The sequence below is a fragment of the Corvus hawaiiensis genome, chromosome 7 (assembly GCF_020740725.1).
Source record: "Corvus hawaiiensis isolate bCorHaw1 chromosome 7, bCorHaw1.pri.cur, whole genome shotgun sequence".
Lineage (NCBI taxonomy): Eukaryota > Metazoa > Chordata > Aves > Passeriformes > Corvidae > Corvus > Corvus hawaiiensis.
This window is the reverse complement of record NC_063219.1, coordinates 6143044-6151783: the sequence shown is the minus strand read 5'-3', so window position 1 is coordinate 6151783 and position 8740 is coordinate 6143044.

Here is an 8740-nt window from a genome sequence, read left to right as displayed (position 1 = left end):
CTGAAGTGCAGCCAGCCTTCGTGAGCCTTTCTCCTCCAGAGCCGTGCAAAGAAAGCGGGCACGCTACAGCGTGGGTGCGTGCAGCATGCACGAGCAAAAGCGGCCAAGCCCAGTGCCCTCGCTGGCCTTCCCTTTCGTGCGGACAACGTGAGGCGAAGAACGAAGCCGCAGAGCACCGGGCTTGCGTGTGCAGTGCACCGAGTTGCAGAAGTCCAGCAAGGGCTCGTTCACAAGCCGAGCCGGCTGAGGGCGTCCTCGCTTCTGCGAAAGGGAACGCGGAGCCGTAGCACTTCACCCCGCAGCGTGGAGACAAGCACTTTCCTAGTCCTTCAGCCTTGCAGAGTCCCTGCAGCTAGAGCTCAGCCAGGAGCAGGCGTCAAAGCAGAAGGCCTTCCTAAAGCACCCCTTCTCCGAGCAGCCTCCGGAAAGGGCTCATCCCTCTGCGGCTCTGCGCCTTTCTTCTAATGCAGACGCCCGGCACACTTGGCTCAGCGAGAGCTGCGTGGGCAGCGTGCACTCAGCGAAAGCCAAAGGGTGTCCTTGGAGCTCGAGCTTGTTGGAGAGGATGAAAGTTTGGTAAGAAAGTTTCACAGCTATGTAGGCTTGGCAGCAAGATGTGTGAATGTAGAAACTTAGCCATGAGGTAGAAATGGAAGGAGGTTTTGATGGAGAGGAAAAGGTGTTCTGCTGAAACACTGATCGCTGAATAAGTGAGAAGGCAAAGGTTGGAAGATTGAGTTGGAAGGAGATTTTCTTTTCTGATTAGGACAACGGTATGTGACTCCAAACGAGCACCTGCTTTTCACCAAGTAAATGAGTCTCAAGAAGGGCATAAGGGAATAGAAGACATGTTTTTACCAAAAAGAGAGCTCTCGCAGGCAAACAAGAAACGTCGATGGAGCAAGAAGAAGAAGAAGAAGAAGGGGGGGGGGGGGGGGGTCCGAGAATTCTCCGTGGTAAGCTTAAATGGTAAGTTGCTTACTCTTGCCATTGGATAAGAATGACTATAATTCGGCAATGGTAGTAGTCATGAGAGGCTACAGGCAAATGTCAAGGTATTGTGTATGGTGCTTGTTGCTTGTACTGTATTAAGATAGTCAGCAAAGAAACCGATATAATGCTTTGTAACTTGAACAGAAAGCGGCTCCCGGTATGCGTACGAGCTGTAGCTGACAGCTGTAGGGCTGGCTCTGCATACCCACTCCCTGAAACGCTGTAACTTCGCCTATGCAAGAAAGAGCTTTCAAGAGAGCCGCCTGAAGTGCAGCCAGCCTTCGTGAGCCTTTCTCCTCCAGAGCCGTGCAAAGAAAGCGGGCACGCTACAGCGTGGGTGCGTGCAGCATGCACGAGCAAAAGCGGCCAAGCCCAGTGCCCTCGCTGGCCTTCCCTTTCGTGCGGACAACGTGAGGCGAAGAACGAAGCCGCAGAGCACCGGGCTTGCGTGTGCAGTGCACCGAGTTGCAGAAGTCCAGCAAGGGCTCGTTCACAAGCCGAGCCGGCTGAGGGCGTCCTCGCTTCTGCGAAAGGGAACGCGGAGCCGTAGCACTTCACCCCGCAGCGTGGAGACAAGCACTTTCCTAGTCCTTCAGCCTTGCAGAGTCGCTGCAGCTAGAGCTCAGCCAGGAGCAGGCGTCAAAGCAGAAGGCCTTCCTAAAGCACCCCTTCTCCGAGCAGCCTCCGGAAAGGGCTCATCCCTCTGCGGCTCTGCGCCTTTCTTCTAATGCAGACGCCCGGCACACTTGGCTCAGCGAGAGCTGCGTGGGCAGCGTGCACTCAGCGAAAGCCAAAGGGTGTCCTTGGAGCTCGAGCTTGTTGGAGAGGATGAAAGTTTGGTAAGAAAGTTTCACAGCTATGTAGGCTTGGCAGCAAGATGTGTGAATGTAGAAACTTAGCCATGAGGTAGAAATGGAAGGAGGTTTTGATGGAGAGGAAAAGGTGTTCTGCTGAAACACTGATCGCTGAATAAGTGAGAAGGCAAAGGTTGGAAGATTGAGTTGGAAGGAGATTTTCTTTTCTGATTAGGACAACGGTATGTGACTCCAAACGAGCACCTGCTTTTCACCAAGTAAATGAGTCTCAAGAAGGGCATAAGGGAATAGAAGACATGTTTTTACCAAAAAGAGAGCTCTCGCAGGCAAACAAGAAACGTCGATGGAGCAAGAAGAAGAAGAAGAAGAAGGAGGGGGGGGGGGGTCCGAGAATTCTCCGTGGTAAGCTTAAATGGTAAGTTGCTTACTCTTGCCATTGGATAAGAATGACTATAATTCGGCAATGGTAGTAGTCATGAGAGGCTACAGGCAAATGTCAAGGTATTGTGTATGGTGCTTGTTGCTTGTACTGTATTAAGATAGTCAGCAAAGAAACCGATATAATGCTTTGTAACTTGAACAGAAAGCGGCTCCCGGTATGCGTACGAGCTGTAGCTGACAGCTGTAGGGCTGGCTCTGCATACCCACTCCCTGAAACGCTGTAACTTCGCCTATGCAAGAAAGAGCTTTCAAGAGAGCCGCCTGAAGTGCAGCCAGCCTTCGTGAGCCTTTCTCCTCCAGAGCCGTGCAAAGAAAGCGGGCACGCTACAGCGTGGGTGCGTGCAGCATGCACGAGCAAAAGCGGCCAAGCCCAGTGCCCTCGCTGGGCTTCCCTTTCGTGCGGACAACGTGAGGCGAAGAACGAAGCCGCAGAGCACCGGGCTTGCGTGTGCAGTGCACCGAGTTGCAGAAGTCCAGCAAGGGCTCGTTCACAAGCCGAGCCGGCTGAGGGCGTCCTCGCTTCTGCGAAAGGGAACGCGGAGCCGTAGCACTTCACCCCGCAGCGTGGAGACAAGCACTTTCCTAGTCCTTCAGCCTTGCAGAGTCGCTGCAGCTAGAGCTCAGCCAGGAGCAGGCGTCAAAGCAGAAGGCCTTCCTAAAGCACCCCTTCTCCGAGCAGCCTCCGGAAAGGGCTCATCCCTCTGCGGCTCTGCGCCTTTCTTCTAATGCAGACGCCCGGCACACTTGGCTCAGCGAGAGCTGCGTGGGCAGCGTGCACTCAGCGAAAGCCAAAGGGTGTCCTTGGAGCTCGAGCTTGTTGGAGAGGATGAAAGTTTGGTAAGAAAGTTTCACAGCTATGTAGGCTTGGCAGCAAGATGTGTGAATGTAGAAACTTAGCCATGAGGTAGAAATGGAAGGAGGTTTTGATGGAGAGGAAAAGGTGTTCTGCTGAAACACTGATCGCTGAATAAGTGAGAAGGCAAAGGTTGGAAGATTGAGTTGGAAGGAGCTTTTCTTTTCTGATTAGGACAACGGTATGTGACTCCAAACGAGCACCTGCTTTTCACCAAGTAAATGAGTCTCAAGAAGGGCATAAGGGAATAGAAGACATGTTTTTACCAAAAAGAGAGCTCTCGCAGGCAAACAAGAAACGTCGATGGAGCAAGAAGAAGAAGAAGAAGAAGGAGGGGGGGGGGGGTCCGAGAATTCTCCGTGGTAAGCTTAAATGGTAAGTTGCTTACTCTTGCCATTGGATAAGAATGACTATAATTCGGCAATGGTAGTAGTCATGAGAGGCTACAGGCAAATGTCAAGGTATTGTGTATGGTGCTTGTTGCTTGTACTGTATTAAGATAGTCAGCAAAGAAACCGATATAATGCTTTGTAACTTGAACAGAAAGCGGCTCCCGGTATGCGTACGAGCTGTAGCTGACAGCTGTAGGGCTGGCTCTGCATACCCACTCCCTGAAACGCTGTAACTTCGCCTATGCAAGAAAGAGCTTTCAAGAGAGCCGCCTGAAGTGCAGCCAGCCTTCGTGAGCCTTTCTCCTCCAGAGCCGTGCAAAGAAAGCGGGCACGCTACAGCGTGGGTGCGTGCAGCATGCACGAGCAAAAGCGGCCAAGCCCAGTGCCCTCGCTGGCCTTCCCTTTCGTGCGGACAACGTGAGGCGAAGAACGAAGCCGCAGAGCACCGGGCTTGCGTGTGCAGTGCACCGAGTTGCAGAAGTCCAGCAAGGGCTCGTTCACAAGCCGAGCCGGCTGAGGGCGTCCTCGCTTCTGCGAAAGGGAACGCGGAGCCGTAGCACTTCACCCCGCAGCGTGGAGACAAGCACTTTCCTAGTCCTTCAGCCTTGCAGAGTCGCTGCAGCTAGAGCTCAGCCAGGAGCAGGCGTCAAAGCAGAAGGCCTTCCTAAAGCACCCCTTCTCCGAGCAGCCTCCGGAAAGGGCTCATCCCTCTGCGGCTCTGCGCCTTTCTTCTAATGCAGACGCCCGGCACACTTGGCTCAGCGAGAGCTGCGTGGGCAGCGTGCACTCAGCGAAAGCCAAAGGGTGTCCTTGGAGCTCGAGCTTGTTGGAGAGGATGAAAGTTTGGTAAGAAAGTTTCACAGCTATGTAGGCTTGGCAGCAAGATGTGTGAATGTAGAAACTTAGCCATGAGGTAGAAATGGAAGGAGGTTTTGATGGAGAGGAAAAGGTGTTCTGCTGAAACACTGATCGCTGAATAAGTGAGAAGGCAAAGGTTGGAAGATTGAGTTGGAAGGAGCTTTTCTTTTCTGATTAGGACAACGGTATGTGACTCCAAACGAGCACCTGCTTTTCACCAAGTAAATGAGTCTCAAGAAGGGCATAAGGGAATAGAAGACATGTTTTTACCAAAAAGAGAGCTCTCGCAGGCAAACAAGAAACGTCGATGGAGCAAGAAGAAGAAGAAGAAGAAGGAGGGGGGGGGGGGGGTCCGAGAATTCTCCGTGGTAAGCTTAAATGGTAAGTTGCTTACTCTTGCCATTGGATAAGAATGACTATAATTCGGCAATGGTAGTAGTCATGAGAGGCTACAGGCAAATGTCAAGGTATTGTGTATGGTGCTTGTTGCTTGTACTGTATTAAGATAGTCAGCAAAGAAACCGATATAATGCTTTGTAACTTGAACAGAAAGCGGCTCCCGGTATGCGTACGAGCTGTAGCTGACAGCTGTAGGGCTGGCTCTGCATACCCACTCCCTGAAACGCTGTAACTTCGCCTATGCAAGAAAGAGCTTTCAAGAGAGCCGCCTGAAGTGCAGCCAGCCTTCGTGAGCCTTTCTCCTCCAGAGCCGTGCAAAGAAAGCGGGCACGCTACAGCGTGGGTGCGTGCAGCATGCACGAGCAAAAGCGGCCAAGCCCAGTGCCCTCGCTGGCCTTCCCTTTCGTGCGGACAACGTGAGGCGAAGAACGAAGCCGCAGAGCACCGGGCTTGCGTGTGCAGTGCACCGAGTTGCAGAAGTCCAGCAAGGGCTCGTTCACAAGCCGAGCCGGCTGAGGGCGTCCTCGCTTCTGCGAAAGGGAACGCGGAGCCGTAGCACTTCACCCCGCAGCGTGGAGACAAGCACTTTCCTAGTCCTTCAGCCTTGCAGAGTCGCTGCAGCTAGAGCTCAGCCAGGAGCAGGCGTCAAAGCAGAAGGCCTTCCTAAAGCACCCCTTCTCCGAGCAGCCTCCGGAAAGGGCTCATCCCTCTGCGGCTCTGCGCCTTTCTTCTAATGCAGACGCCCGGCACACTTGGCTCAGCGAGAGCTGCGTGGGCAGCGTGCACTCAGCGAAAGCCAAAGGGTGTCCTTGGAGCTCGAGCTTGTTGGAGAGGATGAAAGTTTGGTAAGAAAGTTTCACAGCTATGTAGGCTTGGCAGCAAGATGTGTGAATGTAGAAACTTAGCCATGAGGTAGAAATGGAAGGAGGTTTTGATGGAGAGGAAAAGGTGTTCTGCTGAAACACTGATCGCTGAATAAGTGAGAAGGCAAAGGTTGGAAGATTGAGTTGGAAGGAGATTTTCTTTTCTGATTAGGACAACGGTATGTGACTCCAAACGAGCACCTGCTTTTCACCAAGTAAATGAGTCTCAAGAAGGGCATAAGGGAATAGAAGACATGTTTTTACCAAAAAGAGAGCTCTCGCAGGCAAACAAGAAACGTCGATGGAGCAAGAAGAAGAAGAAGGAGGGGGGGGGGGGTCCGAGAATTCTCCGTGGTAAGCTTAAATGGTAAGTTGCTTACTCTTGCCATTGGATAAGAATGACTATAATTCGGCAATGGTAGTAGTCATGAGAGGCTACAGGCAAATGTCAAGGTATTGTGTATGGTGCTTGTTGCTTGTACTGTATTAAGATAGTCAGCAAAGAAACCGATATAATGCTTTGTAACTTGAACAGAAAGCGGCTCCCGGTATGCGTACGAGCTGTAGCTGACAGCTGTAGGGCTGGCTCTGCATACCCACTCCCTGAAACGCTGTAACTTCGCCTATGCAAGAAAGAGCTTTCAAGAGAGCCGCCTGAAGTGCAGCCAGCCTTCGTGAGCCTTTCTCCTCCAGAGCCGTGCAAAGAAAGCGGGCACGCTACAGCGTGGGTGCGTGCAGCATGCACGAGCAAAAGCGGCCAAGCCCAGTGCCCTCGCTGGCCTTCCCTTTCGTGCGGACAACGTGAGGCGAAGAACGAAGCCGCAGAGCACCGGGCTTGCGTGTGCAGTGCACCGAGTTGCAGAAGTCCAGCAAGGGCTCGTTCACAAGCCGAGCCGGCTGAGGGCGTCCTCGCTTCTGCGAAAGGGAACGCGGAGCCGTAGCACTTCACCCCGCAGCGTGGAGACAAGCACTTTCCTAGTCCTTCAGCCTTGCAGAGTCGCTGCAGCTAGAGCTCAGCCAGGAGCAGGCGTCAAAGCAGAAGGCCTTCCTAAAGCACCCCTTCTCCGAGCAGCCTCCGGAAAGGGCTCATCCCTCTGCGGCTCTGCGCCTTTCTTCTAATGCAGACGCCCGGCACACTTGGCTCAGCGAGAGCTGCGTGGGCAGCGTGCACTCAGCGAAAGCCAAAGGGTGTCCTTGGAGCTCGAGCTTGTTGGAGAGGATGAAAGTTTGGTAAGAAAGTTTCACAGCTATGTAGGCTTGGCAGCAAGATGTGTGAATGTAGAAACTTAGCCATGAGGTAGAAATGGAAGGAGGTTTTGATGGAGAGGAAAAGGTGTTCTGCTGAAACACTGATCGCTGAATAAGTGAGAAGGCAAAGGTTGGAAGATTGAGTTGGAAGGAGCTTTTCTTTTCTGATTAGGACAACGGTATGTGACTCCAAACGAGCACCTGCTTTTCACCAAGTAAATGAGTCTCAAGAAGGGCATAAGGGAATAGAAGACATGTTTTTACCAAAAAGAGAGCTCTCGCAGGCAAACAAGAAACGTCGATGGAGCAAGAAGAAGAAGAAGAAGGAGGAGGGGGGGGGGGGGTCCGAGAATTCTCCGTGGTAAGCTTAAATGGTAAGTTGCTTACTCTTGCCATTGGATAAGAATGACTATAATTCGGCAATGGTAGTAGTCATGAGAGGCTACAGGCAAATGTCAAGGTATTGTGTATGGTGCTTGTTGCTTGTACTGTATTAAGATAGTCAGCAAAGAAACCGATATAATGCTTTGTAACTTGAACAGAAAGCGGCTCCCGGTATGCGTACGAGCTGTAGCTGACAGCTGTAGGGCTGGCTCTGCATACCCACTCCCTGAAACGCTGTAACTTCGCCTATGCAAGAAAGAGCTTTCAAGAGAGCCGCCTGAAGTGCAGCCAGCCTTCGTGAGCCTTTCTCCTCCAGAGCCGTGCAAAGAAAGCGGGCACGCTACAGCGTGGGTGCGTGCAGCATGCACGAGCAAAAGCGGCCAAGCCCAGTGCCCTCGCTGGGCTTCCCTTTCGTGCGGACAACGTGAGGCGAAGAACGAAGCCGCAGAGCACCGGGCTTGCGTGTGCAGTGCACCGAGTTGCAGAAGTCCAGCAAGGGCTCGTTCACAAGCCGAGCCGGCTGAGGGCGTCCTCGCTTCTGCGAAAGGGAACGCGGAGCCGTAGCACTTCACCCCGCAGCGTGGAGACAAGCACTTTCCTAGTCCTTCAGCCTTGCAGAGTCCCTGCAGCTAGAGCTCAGCCAGGAGCAGGCGTCAAAGCAGAAGGCCTTCCTAAAGCACCCCTTCTCCGAGCAGCCTCCGGAAAGGGCTCATCCCTCTGCGGCTCTGCGCCTTTCTTCTAATGCAGACGCCCGGCACACTTGGCTCAGCGAGAGCTGCGTGGGCAGCGTGCACTCAGCGAAAGCCAAAGGGTGTCCTTGGAGCTCGAGCTTGTTGGAGAGGATGAAAGTTTGGTAAGAAAGTTTCACAGCTATGTAGGCTTGGCAGCAAGATGTGTGAATGTAGAAACTTAGCCATGAGGTAGAAATGGAAGGAGGTTTTGATGGAGAGGAAAAGGTGTTCTGCTGAAACACTGATCGCTGAATAAGTGAGAAGGCAAAGGTTGGAAGATTGAGTTGGAAGGAGCTTTTCTTTTCTGATTAGGACAACGGTATGTGACTCCAAACGAGCACCTGCTTTTCACCAAGTAAATGAGTCTCAAGAAGGGCATAAGGGAATAGAAGACATGTTTTTACCAAAAAGAGAGCTCTCGCAGGCAAACAAGAAACGTCGATGGAGCAAGAAGAAGAAGAAGAAGGAGGAGGGGGGGGGGGGGTCCGAGAATTCTCCGTGGTAAGCTTAAATGGTAAGTTGCTTACTCTTGCCATTGGATAAGAATGACTATAATTCGGCAATGGTAGTAGTCATGAGAGGCTACAGGCAAATGTCAAGGTATTGTGTATGGTGCTTGTTGCTTGTACTGTATTAAGATAGTCAGCAAAGAAACCGATATAATGCTTTGTAACTTGAACAGAAAGCGGCTCCCGGTATGCGTACGAGCTGTAGCTGACAGCTGTAGGGCTGGCTCTGCATACCCACTCCCTGAAACGCTGTA